This window comes from Gallus gallus, chromosome 1, assembly GCF_016699485.2.
Source record: "Gallus gallus isolate bGalGal1 chromosome 1, bGalGal1.mat.broiler.GRCg7b, whole genome shotgun sequence".
Lineage (NCBI taxonomy): Eukaryota > Metazoa > Chordata > Aves > Galliformes > Phasianidae > Gallus > Gallus gallus.
In genome coordinates, this window is record NC_052532.1 from 148040977 (window position 1) to 148053821 (window position 12845).

Below are 12845 nucleotides of genomic sequence, written 5' to 3' on the forward strand. Positions count from 1 at the left end.
TGCCAGGAAGATGGTAGGCAATTATGTAGTGTGAGTAAGTAGGTATCCAGTGTTAAATGATGGCCTTCAGATGAAACAAATTCTTACTATTCACTATCCAAGAAACCTAAGAACTCATTTTAGAAACATTTCTTCAACTAAATACTGGAATTCGGGTGTCTTATACAGGTGCATTGACTTGTCTTTCAGGTTTTATTAGTTCTGGTGCTCAGTGACCAATATCATTAGAGCTATTACAGTTTAATATTTAGCACTGAAATTTATGTTTACACTGACATTTTTCTTTATCTGTCACCACAATGGCAGAAGATAAAAAACTGACTTAAGGTGTGCTGGAGGAGGCAGAGCTTTCTAAAATGACCAGGTTTTCACCTATATTATTAACAAAATTTGTATTATTGACATTATGAACTTGACTATAATGAGGAACCTAGGAACATTTTCCAACTAATGGATACAGGTGTATAATCCAGCCACTTTCTAATTGCATGACAGCAGTTACAGCACTTTGGAAGGAAATGTGAGTGCATAAGTAGGGAAGAAACTCAATAATGCCCCTTGTTTTGCACATCTTAAGATTTTAACAAAAGTTAAGGAATGTCTGCTTGGTTTTAGATTAGATAAATTTAGATACATTCAGAAACCATTGTAGAAGTTTAGAAACCATTTTGTTGACTAAAAGGTCATTTAGACTAGAAGCAATGTGTAGTAGGAATCAAACAGCAGTAGGAATCAAGGCAGAGAGAATCAAGCAACTACCCTGAAAGTAGGATGAGGTCCGCTGGATGAATTTGCTCAGAAAGGCAGATGAAAGAGAGGATACATTTGTAGCAAAGGAAAGTAAAATTGCTCAAGGCTGCAACACTGTGGAGGCTTGGGGAAAACGGGAGTTCTTTCAGTCCCTAGGGATGTTTGGAAAAGTTCCCAACAGGCAAAACTCCAGCATGGGCTGAAGCTGAATTATTTCCTCAGTTTTTATGGCTAAGATAAACATTAGGGAAATCCTTATGGACTGCAATGAACGGACTTTAAGGAGTTATTTTGAAACATACTCTAAATTTTCACAATTTTTGTTTTTGTTTGTTTGTTGATGGCTTTTGTAACTTGTTTTCCTCCCCCACTTCCCTCAATGATAAGTTTACCCTTCTCCTTTGTTAGGGCAGAATTGTGTTCTCCTTCAGGCCCATCTGCGACATCAGGAGGAATCTCAGGTAACAAACATGGGACACAAGCAATCCCAGTAGAGCAGTGCTGTTTTTATTTAGCAATCCTCTGGCTACAGGCATACTAGAAGGAAAACCAACACAAAACCAAAAGCAAACTCCCCAAAACAAGAGCAAGAGGCTAATGTAGGAAGTTATTGCTTTTCCAGTTAAAATATCTATATTAAAAGGCCAGCTTTATCAACTAGAGCTATTGAAAAAAATTACATTGTAACTATATTCTTAAGCTATTCAGTACAATCAATTACTTTGGTTAATGATGTACAACACATTGCTAGATCAAGCTATTACAGGGCAGAGTGGTTTGTCACAAAGTACTTAAAATATTCTAAAGTATTCACAAGTGACTACATTCATCAAATTCTCTACTTCAGGAAAAAAAAAATACAGAGAAGAAAAGGCAAGTTTAGCAGTGGATTTATGTTTTCAACACTATATTTCCAGTAGTGCATTTTTTGTCTGGAAAATAAGAATGAAGAGTTTTAGCTCATCAAAGGTTTCTAAAGAATCTGTTTCAGATGAACTGACATTGGCAATGCTGTTTGAAGACAGAGATTCTAACTCACAAAACAGGATCTCAGCTTATTCAACTTTTTATATAAGCTTTTAGTAGGTTTGTCAGTCTATAATATCTGGGATCTCTCTTCTACTCACTGCACAGGAAGAGCTAACAAATAATTCAACCAGAATACAGTTTGGATGGCAAAGTTTTGTCTATAGTGTCATATATAGAGTATTTTCTCTAATGAGTTCAAGCACCCTTAACAGCTACAAACGATATCAGGCTGTTCAGTTTCTCAGTACCAGTGCCACTGTAAATTTATAGCAGTCTGAAGTATAGTAAAACCTGCTTAGGTTTTGGTTCTGGACAACTATTAGTTTAAGACCGATAGAAATGTTACAGTAAATTAAGTAAAGCCAGCCAAACTGAAACGACTTTTCCAAACAGAGATAATAACAGCCACTGCAAATAATTTGTTGGTTCTATAATTTTACTTTCTAAAATTAAGGTAGCTAGTAGGTTAAATAATAGTTTTTTGGAAAGTTTTATTGGTAATACTTTGATAAAGATGTCGTTTAAAGACAACAGTGCTGCTGAAAATTTTAGAGCCGTAAGGATGGAGAATGTAAGTTTCAGCCTTGAGAAAATATATTTAGTTATCAATGAAAATATAATCAATCATTATTTGAAGTTGATATCTTATGATATCTGATGCCTGCTGTCACTTTCTCTATAGAAGATTTCAGTCAATAATCCCCCAGTATTGCAGGTTGCTCCACTAGGGGAAATATTAACGGAAAAGATGTATTGAAAAACGAAGACTAAATCAATTTCTCACCCTGACCAGCAGACAGCTGAAAATGAGTTGTGAGTGCCCCAGAAAAATCTCAAGGGCCAAAAAAAATCAGTCATAAGGAGAATGGTTATCTGTAACTGCTGTGATTGGAAGCCTGGACTAGAGATTTTGTTGAAATAACTGTGGTGTAAAATGGAAAAAAACAAAAGAGCAAGGCAACAGAACAGTGTTATAATCTCAGAGATTAAAATAGCAGTGAGGAGACATTAGAATAATGGGGAATAACGTGAGTTTCCCCAGTCATTGGGCAGATGGATGTTCAATTTATAAAGTTAGATATATTTTACTCACAAGGTAGTGAGTGCTCTTTTTCCTTTTCCTAAGTACTGCAATAGAGACATGGAAACAGGTCTTTATGATCTGTCTGAAACGAGCCATCTTAGAATGCCAGGTGATGTTAATTAGAGTTTTGTTGTTGATTATTTTTTTTTAAGTAAATGAGTCGCTTATTTGGTGCTTTTCTTTGTTTCTTTTTTCTTTCTTTTTTTTTTTTTTAAATGATTCATTGATATAACTTTACATTTACACAACAAGAAATCTTTTGTTAAATTTCTAATGTTGAGGCATCATTTTCTACAAGGAATTGGATTTCACTCTTGTAGAAGTTGATGCTGAGTGCTCACAAAAGCTGTAAACATACATAGCTCTTGCTTACCTAAACCATCTGTGATAGCTTTGGTCATATTTTCTAGGCTAGGTAAAAACCATCCTGTTACACTACACCCATCCCAAACCCAGCACTTAGTGTAACGTACACTCAAATACAGCACAATTCCAGTTACATACACAGATTCCCCCATTCAGTTATTTCAGAACGGATTTCAGTTTTCGTGCATGCATTTATTGTCTCAAAGATTTAAAGATCTTCACCTGAGACATACAGACATAGCCATAGAAACGGATTTAGAGCATCTGTAAACATTTCAAAAGAACTGGTAAAAATCACAGAGAAGAAAAAAAAAGACAAAAACAAACAAGCCAAGGAAAATAACAACAACAAAAAGCTAATATTCAGTAATCCAAGGTATTGTAGATAAAATTCATGCACCGATAGATCAGTAATTTAGACTGTGATAGATTTAACTATCAGCTGAGGTACTTCAAAATATATAATCCAATAAATCTAGATTCCTAGCAATGCAGGCAAGATCTACTCCTTATATTTAACTACAAAGCAAAGATCTAAAGAATGGATGTCTGGCATAGTGTAGGAAATGCGTTAGCTATTTCTTTGTCAGTCCATGGAAAGAAACAGGTGCTTCTTTGGAGTAATTCATCAGACATTAATAAAGAGAACTAAAGCTGGCTAGATTAATTGTACCCCGTACACACTTCTTTCTTTTGATTATAAGAGGGCCTAGAGTGACTAATTCAGATGTAATTGTTTACACAATTTAAGCCTAAAACATGTTGAATATTCACCCTAAAATCACTATGGAACTAAGCTTCATTTGTTGTGTGTAAATAAAAGTTTTAACCTTCATTCATTAATTCAGATATCAATTTAATGTGGAAATTGCCTATTTATGTAAAGAATATTTTTTCTTCCAGTTTTAGTTTTGAAAAGCAATCTAGTTTTGAAAAGCATCTGTAAACTATTTCCAGATGAATCTTTAAAGTAATGCACATAACATGGAGCATAAACATGCTCTCTGTATCTTTGGGATAAAGTGGAGATATCAGATCTGTTTTATTTACATATAAATAATTCTCCAAATATCTTTTTCCGAAATGAACCTAGACAAGCTTAAGTAGTGGGCCCAGCAGAACCTCATCAGGTTCAGTAAGTCCCAGTGCAAGGTCTTTCACCTGGGTTGCGGCAACTCCTGCTATAAGAACAAGCTGGGGGATGTAAGGATGGAGCACAGACCTGTCAATAAGGACTTTGGGAGAGGGAACTGGTGAATGACAAGCTGGACATGAGCCAGCAATGTGCCTTTGCAGCCCAGAAAGCCAACCATATCCTGGGCTGCATCAAAAGAAGTGTGGCCAGCAGGCTGAGGGGGAGGTGGTGCTGCCCCACTGTGCTGGTGAGACCTCACCTGGAGTACTGCATCCAGATGTGGAGTCCCCTGTATAGGAGATACATGAACCTGCTGGAGTGCATACAGAGGAGAGCCAAAAGATTGATCCAAGGAATGGAACACCTCTTCTGTGAGGACAGGCTGAGAGAGCTGGGGCTGTTGAACCTGGAGAAGAGGTATCTGGGGAGACCTGAGAACAACTTTTTAGTACATAAAGGGGGGCTATATGAAAGAAGGGGATAGACTCTTTAGAAGGGTCTGTGGTGATAGGACAAACTAAAAGAGGGGAGATTTAGGTTAGATATAAGGAAGAAGTTTTTACAGTGAGAGTGGTGAGGCACTGGAGCAGATTGCCAAGAGATGGTGGATTCCCCATCCCTGGAGACATGCAAGGCCAGGCTGGATGGGGCTCTGAGCAACCTGATTGAGTTGTAGGTGTCCCTGCTCATTGCAAGGGAGGTTGGACTAGATGACCTTTAGGGTCCATTTCAACTCAAAAGATTATATGAGTCTAAAATTCTATAAAATTCCTTTCTTAATTAATTGTGCATATAATGAATAAGCAATATTTGATTTATATTCAGACGGAAAACTTTCCAGTCATCACACATAATGCAGTCTAGAAAATTAATTAAAACATTACTAAATGACTTATATTGTCTTTATGTTCTTTCCAGCATTATACTTTTCATTGAGCTTAATTTCTATAGTCAGGAGTTTATAGTTACAATTCTCATCAGTAGTGCTGAGAAAAGTTTCTATGTTGTCTAGATTCAGATTTGCCATTTGAATACTCCCAGCATACTCAGAGCTTGTGACCAGGAGGCATAATATAACACCTACTTCACATAATTACTAGCTATTACTAGCTATTAACAACATGTGATGCCCAGTGCAAAGTTACAATCTTTTTAATGCCGAGACATAAAGTACTTTGAAAATCCTACCCATCCCTTTTGAACTGAGATTCAAAATAGGTCAACTAATTTATTTCATAAGTAGTTGCAGGACAGGGATTTATAAGCCAGTAACTCCTATGTAAAGGTTTATCCCAAAGGAATTTTCTCCCATCACAGAAGAAAAAATGAATGCTTAATCTCATTTACCCAGCTGTAAATGTATCTACAGTTGCAGGGTCATAAAGCAATAATATGTAACAGCAGAAAATAATGTATTGTACTGCATACACTGTACACCAAAAATATGAAAACTTACTGGCAAGCAATGCACTTGCATTTCATTTTTTGTGCTTTTATCATATATTCTTAATGTGTATAGAAAGCCAGACATGTCAAACATGACCAGCATACAAACCACGGGACTGCTAACAATGGGTTGGAAGAGGTTTCTGGAGATTCTCAAGTTCAACCTGCTACTGGAATCATAATTGGTACTTCATCACCAGGTCACCTTAGAGGTTTGAAACCCTCCAAGGGTGGATTCCTTGGTGTCACTGGGCAACCTCTTCTAGTCTTACACAGCCCTCTGAAAAGTTTTCTTAATGTTCCCTTCCAAAACAAAATCTGTAGCATCTGCCCACTCATGACACCTTCTGGCACTATTGTTGCCTTTGTACCGCCCTTCAGGTAGTTACAACAATTACTAGGTCCCTCCTTAAGTGTCCTCTTACACAGATCACTAAAACACAGGTTCCTCAATCATTTTCCCGTAGGAAATGTTTTAGGCCCTAAGCATCTTGGTCACCTATTGCTGGATCACTTTTTCCTTGTCCTTCTGTAATTGGGGGGCCTCGACAATAACCACTGTATGCCATGTCCGGCCTAATAACAACAAATAGAGGGGAACAGTAATTTCCCTTAATCTTTTGGGCATCCTCTTCCTCTTAATGGAGCCCAGCATGCAGCCAGCCCATGCAAATACTTCCTGGGCTCCTGTTGGCCTTGGATCTGCCGTAGTGCTCTTGTGGTGTTCCACAGAGGCCAATCAGTCACTCCTGGGCCAGTGGGACACAATGTGTCATCACGCTGGGTGCAGACCATGGCATTTCCCTGACAGAGCCACGGGGCTTTCTGTTGGCCTCAGCACTCTTGGGAGCATACTGCTTTCTGACCCACGACCGAACCATCCACTTATTACCAGGTGGCAAATAGTTACACCACTACTCTTTGAAAGTGAGAGCTCTTTGTTCCCGAAACAGAAAGCAGCGTGATGTCAGGACCGGTGCACACCAGCGAGCAGAGTTCGTAGGCACTTCCTGGAGAAGCAGACGCTTGACTTGCTTTTTCCTCCACAAGGCTCGGACCTGATAAGAAACAGCGGCTTGGAAACCACCGCAAGCTGCCGACCCTGTCGACGTTTGCCGCCCGCCACAGCTCTCTCTCTCCCGGAGCATCTTTCCTCGGCTCCGGCAGATGAAATATCACTACCCCGGCGGGCCGGGCACACCTCCCCCTCCTCCGCCGCCCGCCGCCTCCTAGCCTCTCCGCTGCCGCGCCCTGTGCTGCCCCCCAGCGGCCGGCGGGAGAGCGGCGGCGGAAGGCGGGAGGCCGGGGCGGGCGGGGCGGCGGCGGCGGGGCCCCGGCAAAGGCGCGCGGGGCAGCGGCCCGGGGGAGGGGGAGGAGCGTGGGTGCATGGTTGTGTCCCACTGCGAGGAGGGGAGCGTCTCGTTGTGGGGCGCGGGCGCAAATCGTTTTTCTCTCGAGGAGCGCGAGGCTGGGAGGACATGAGGCTTTTTTTTTTTTTTTTTTTTTTTTTCCCTTCTTCACAGAAGAAACGGATCGAACGGGAGCAGAGGAGTTAAATTGAATAGCAGGAATGAAGCCAGAAAGGAATGCCGCCTGCAGATTGTGATTATCAATAATCCCGGACCCGAACTGCTGGTGGCAACGTAAAAACCTGTGACAGCTTTATATCTCGACTGGCCGATGCTTAGAGAAGCGTTGGTCTATTAAGCCTCTTCCTTTATTTCAGGAAAAGGCTCCTGTATTACTTAAAGAGGGTGTAATTTATGGTGCGCTGCCTCTTTAAAATGCTATATGTAAAGTTGGGTTGCCAGGTCCTGTTTTTATGGATACCAGATGTAGGGAAAAAGCAGTTTATGTTCCAACAAGTCTACGGAGTGGATGTGCACTTCCTAGCTGTTAGCAAAACATTGGCTAATTACAGTGCTGATTCCTGTGTTCTCTATCAGACACCCCGCAAAGCGTGCGTTGTGTTTAAGTGTAAGGGAGCATGATGGCATCAGCGCTTTTTTCTCCCACAAAACAGTTCAGTAATTGTGAAGAATTCCAGCAAGCTCAGTAAACACCGCCATCGAGATTGGGAAGAGCACTTTTGTTGTTGTTGTTTTCCCTGTTTGGAAACTGGAGAAAGTGGCATCTGAGTGGTGAACAGATGGCACAAATCAGTCAGCACAAATCCTGCCCGCAGTGGTGCTCCCATACTGAAATTAACCTCAATTTTGGACACTGATATGGTTGTTGAGGAAGTTTGGAGGAGTGCGCTTCCCTACATGTGGTATATTGCTTTCAAATATGGCATTTCTTTTTATTTTTGGAGTGGCTGAATAAATGATTATTAACACCTCGTTCTTTCATAGATGGAACATTTTGTTGTTGTTGTTTTATTTTAAAAACTCAATTTTTAAATAAAGATTCTGATGACTGTGACTGATAAGAACTACCACATGGGTTATCTCTGTACTTCCTATGTACTTTAGACAGAATGGTCTCTCTTTACCCTTGGTCTAATTCCTTTCTTGCCCTCTTGTTTATTTTGCCTTTCAATCAGTATCAGTCAGTCTTTCTCCTATTTTTTCTCCTGGCCAACCCACCCCCTTCCCACATGCATGGAAAGGGGAAGATTGCCTCACGTAGTCGTGTTCTCCCAGCAGGCGAGTAGGAGGTGTTTTATGATACCTTATTCCTCTGTAATAGGGAAGCCACAGATTTGTCCTGCTACCTACGCTTACTCACATTTCTTTTTAACACAGAAATGTATGCACACAATTTAGGGAAAAGTAGTGTGCATCTACTGATTGGGGTTATGTTTCCCTCTTTCTTCACATACCCTTGAGAATGACTGCAGCAAAGGCTTATCTTGTGTCATGCACTATTCCAGTGCCAGTATCTGGTGTGGTACAGAGGACCATATAGACCTTTCTCAAGCTTCAGAGTGGGGAAGACTCAAACAGCTTTCACTGCCCCTGGGCTTAGCTTCTTTTAGCACCATTTGGCTCTCCATCTCCACCTGGGAACCTGGGAAAGCCCTGATCACCCCCTTCTCTTGAAGCTCTGTAATCGCATGCACACACCGATGTCCCCTGCTCACATGTGTCACACCATGCTCCTGTGTCTCATACCACTGCAGCCAGCCAGCTCATTTTTATCACAGGTCACAAAGTTCTTGCTCTTTTCACTTATTGTGACCAGACCCCAGGTCACAACAGAGGAAGACTGGAGAATGAGGCTGCCTCTTTCTTCCTTCTCCCTGTTCGTTGCAGGGGAGCTGGACTAGATGACCTTTAAAGGTCCCTTCTAACTCAAATGATTCTATGATTCTTGCTTGCTTTCTCTCTTGAGCTCCTGGTTCTCTTTCCTATGCCGTGGCCCAGCAGGTCCATACTTACTTGTAAGGCCCCTTCACAGGAAAACTTATAACACTGATCTCAGGGACGCCTTAAAAAGAGGCTGTAAAGTTTTCTGCACTGATAGACTAGTAAGGAGTCTGAATTAATGTTTTTAACTCTGATGAGAGTTTCATATGACAACAGGCAGGAGAGAAATTTTCAGGAAAATGGTTTGTGAGGGAAGGAGAAAGATATCTCAGCCAACCCAGCTTCTGACAGCAGCACATAACAGTTTGTTGCAGATTATTCTGGTGGGTGGTAAATTTCAACCAAGGTGTCTTCAAGAACTAGTTATGTTGTTTTGTTTTGTTGTTTTGTTTTTGCTGTTGATCATAGTCAGAATACAAACTTTGAATTCACATACTAATTGCTGGGTTTAGATGGTTACCCTCTATGTCCTACAAAAAGAAAATTGAGAGCTTAAACCAGGTGGTTTGAGCATGATCCAGAGGGAGTTAGAGAAGAACCTGCTCAGATCTTCTTGTGACTCAGTATTCATAGCTTTGTACTTAGCTCTATCTGTATCAGTTACTGATCACATACGTTCTGCACTCAGCAGTGTATCAGCTGCACAGGTTCTACACAGAACACGAGGTTCACATTCATGAAATTGATTTTCAGAAAATTTTAATAAGTATTAATGTTTCATTCTTGCAGTAGGCTAACTGGCAAGAAGGATGGTGATTTCAATGGTTTTGTTTCCTATAGGGATAGCCCTTGTATGCCTACAAGACCGAGCTGTAATCATGCTTAAAAGGAGCAGTATTTTTCCCTTTTGATGAATAATCTGGAAGGGAAAAAAAGTTAAAGATGTGGAAGGAATGAGGAAAAAAAAAAGAAAAACGATTTTGATTGCTCGGCTGTAACTGAAGAGGAGGTGGTACATTTTTTTGTCTAGGCTCCAAATGTTTCTGCTTTTCCAAGTCTCATGTTCTTCAGTTAGCACTGAGGAAATACACAGTAGTATTTTTTCATTTTTGAAATTATTATCAACAACTCATGATCCTGGAATATTTTATTCCACAGCATTCCATGGAAAACAAGTTATATCTGAGAACAATGGACAAAAATCTCCACATATGATGATACTTAAAGTTCTAAAGCAAACAACAACAGCAAGCAAAACTTAAAGTCTCAGCAAATTATAAGAAATTAAATCTCTCCAGTAATGACAAAAATTCTATTATGATCAGAGTTCTCTTTTTATAGTGTACATATTTATTTGTGCATGGGCATGTGCTTGCAGATGTGTGCTATAACTGTGACAACTGAGAGATATTTCTACAATTATGCTGTGAAAGAAGAAAATGTTTCCCAGTTGTTGGTTATTTTAGTTGTCTGTATTGTAACCTGAAAATATGCGAAAATGTCTTGATTATACTTAAAAAAAAAACCAGTCTAGAAGGATTTATAACCATTTTTCCCTTGAAAAACTCTACAGCAAGAAAGATTACATGTGTGCGTTTTGTTTATTTTTACCTTCCAGAAGAACACCATGTGCTGTAAAACAAAGCGATTTTCTATGGGTATTAACAGATTACCCATATTATCACAGATTTACAAGATCAGAAGAAATCCTCATGTGAAGTAATCTTTAACTTGCACCAGTAATAATCAGAAAGCTTTGAAAGCTTTGAATAAAGACATTTTTTAAATTTTGGGGAGAGAAAAATATTTTATTATTATGTTATTTTTTTATCAATCACTCCAAATTTAACATGTCAAATCTAAGAGATTCCTGGAACTTCATGAATCTGAATATAATATAGGTAAAATATGCTTACCTCCACTCTTAAGAAGGATTAGTCACTTTGATAATGATCCACAGGTAGTAAAGTCATTCAAAACCAACATTCACAATGTTAACACAATTTTAAGCCCAAAGTCACCACTTAGGTATGTATTGAAAACACAAAGTGAAAAGGAAGAAGAAATATACATCTGCAGCAACAATAGCAGGAAACTAGAAGAAATAAAGGGGTAGGTTCTACCTCTTGATCTGAATATAATCAAGATAAAAGCAAACTCGACTTGCTTTGATAAAAACACAACGGATGTCCTGCCACTTGCAATTTTTTTTTTTTTTTTTTTTTTTTCCCAGAGTATCTAATAGTTTAGACTTGGCTTCTTTTGCTCTTCGACAATTATGGAAGTAGTTTCTTAACTCTTTAGACCTGAACTGATTTGGGGATCTCAACTAAAAGCTTTTCTAAATTTGACTCAGAATTGAAGACTCAAGGAGCCCTACAAAATGGTCTTTCTGCTGCAATCCCATTTTTTTCCTATGGCCCCAGGACAATAGAATCATGAAGACTTCCAGGGGCCATGGACATTATTGCTTTACTTTGGAAACAGCTCTCCCTCTCCTTCTTCCCTCTTCAGAAAAATGAAAATTTGGAGAAGTATGGTTTTCCTCATATCAAGAATGAAGTCAAATATTAGAAAAATAGTTTTTTTTTCCAAATCAGGATATCATTAAGACTGAGATGATTGCCCCTACCCTAAAGCTTTCTATTAGATAGTATAACTGCTACTGCAGCTATCCTAAAAGATGGCAGCTGTGTCCAAGCATTGCTCTAAGTTTAATGATTAATTTGGTTTTGCTCATTTATCTCAGACAAAAATGGTTTTGGAGAATATACTGGAAGTATATAAAACAAGAAAGATCTGTATCCTCCACTCTATTTTGAGTGGGTTCAAAGATTTTTACACCACATGCTGTTTCTGCAATCTGCCTGCTATGTGTGTATGCAGGAGTATGTAAGATATTAATATCTTTAAATTTTGTAGTTCTGACAGAAAGAAGAATATATTCTTCTGGGACCTACCTGAAATAAACAAACAAAAAATCCCTAAGATGTCATAGCACTTTTCCACTTCCTCCTGAATATTTGTATAAAATTCTAAGACACCGAGAAATGTAATTGTGAAGCGACTCTTCCCTCCACACCTGTAGTGTGCAACATAATCACTTCATTCAGCAGTGTTCTGAGGTCAGCCTTGAAAAAGAATAAGGATAGAAGCAACTGAAGTTTGGACACAAACATAATTTAATTTAGCTTGCTGAGCAAAGGGAATCCGGTCTTTTGATAGCAGTCTGGAATAGCTTTTGTACTGAGGCTAAGTAAAGAATTCTACAATTCTATACAGGATAGTTTTCTTGGCTACCTTTACATGCGTAATAATTTATATACTGAGTTTTCCTTGAAAATAGAACCAGATGTTCAGCTACCAAAGCTGTGAGCAAAGAAAGCCTGATTAGATTGATCTGCTACAAATGACAAAATAGGTTTTCCTTAAGGACTTGAGAGTTTTCATGAAGTGTTAAAACTTTACTGAAAATAAAATACTAACTGATATTTTCAGTATGATCTTAAATCTGCATTCTGTCACTCCCCTGAGGGACGTGCTTATTTTATATGTAACTCTTTCAAAGCATAGGTAATGTAGTCTCACATTCTAATTTTTTTCAAGATGATCTCTGTCACCTCTGGTTCTTCTCATGGTGCACACAGATTAACTTGGAAGCAAGGATAAGTTCTTTACCAAGAGAGTGGTGAAGTGCTGGAACAGGCTGCCCAGAGAGGTTGTGGATGCCCTGTCTCTGGAGGTGTTCGAGGCCAGGTTGGATGGGGCCCTGGACAGCCTGGTC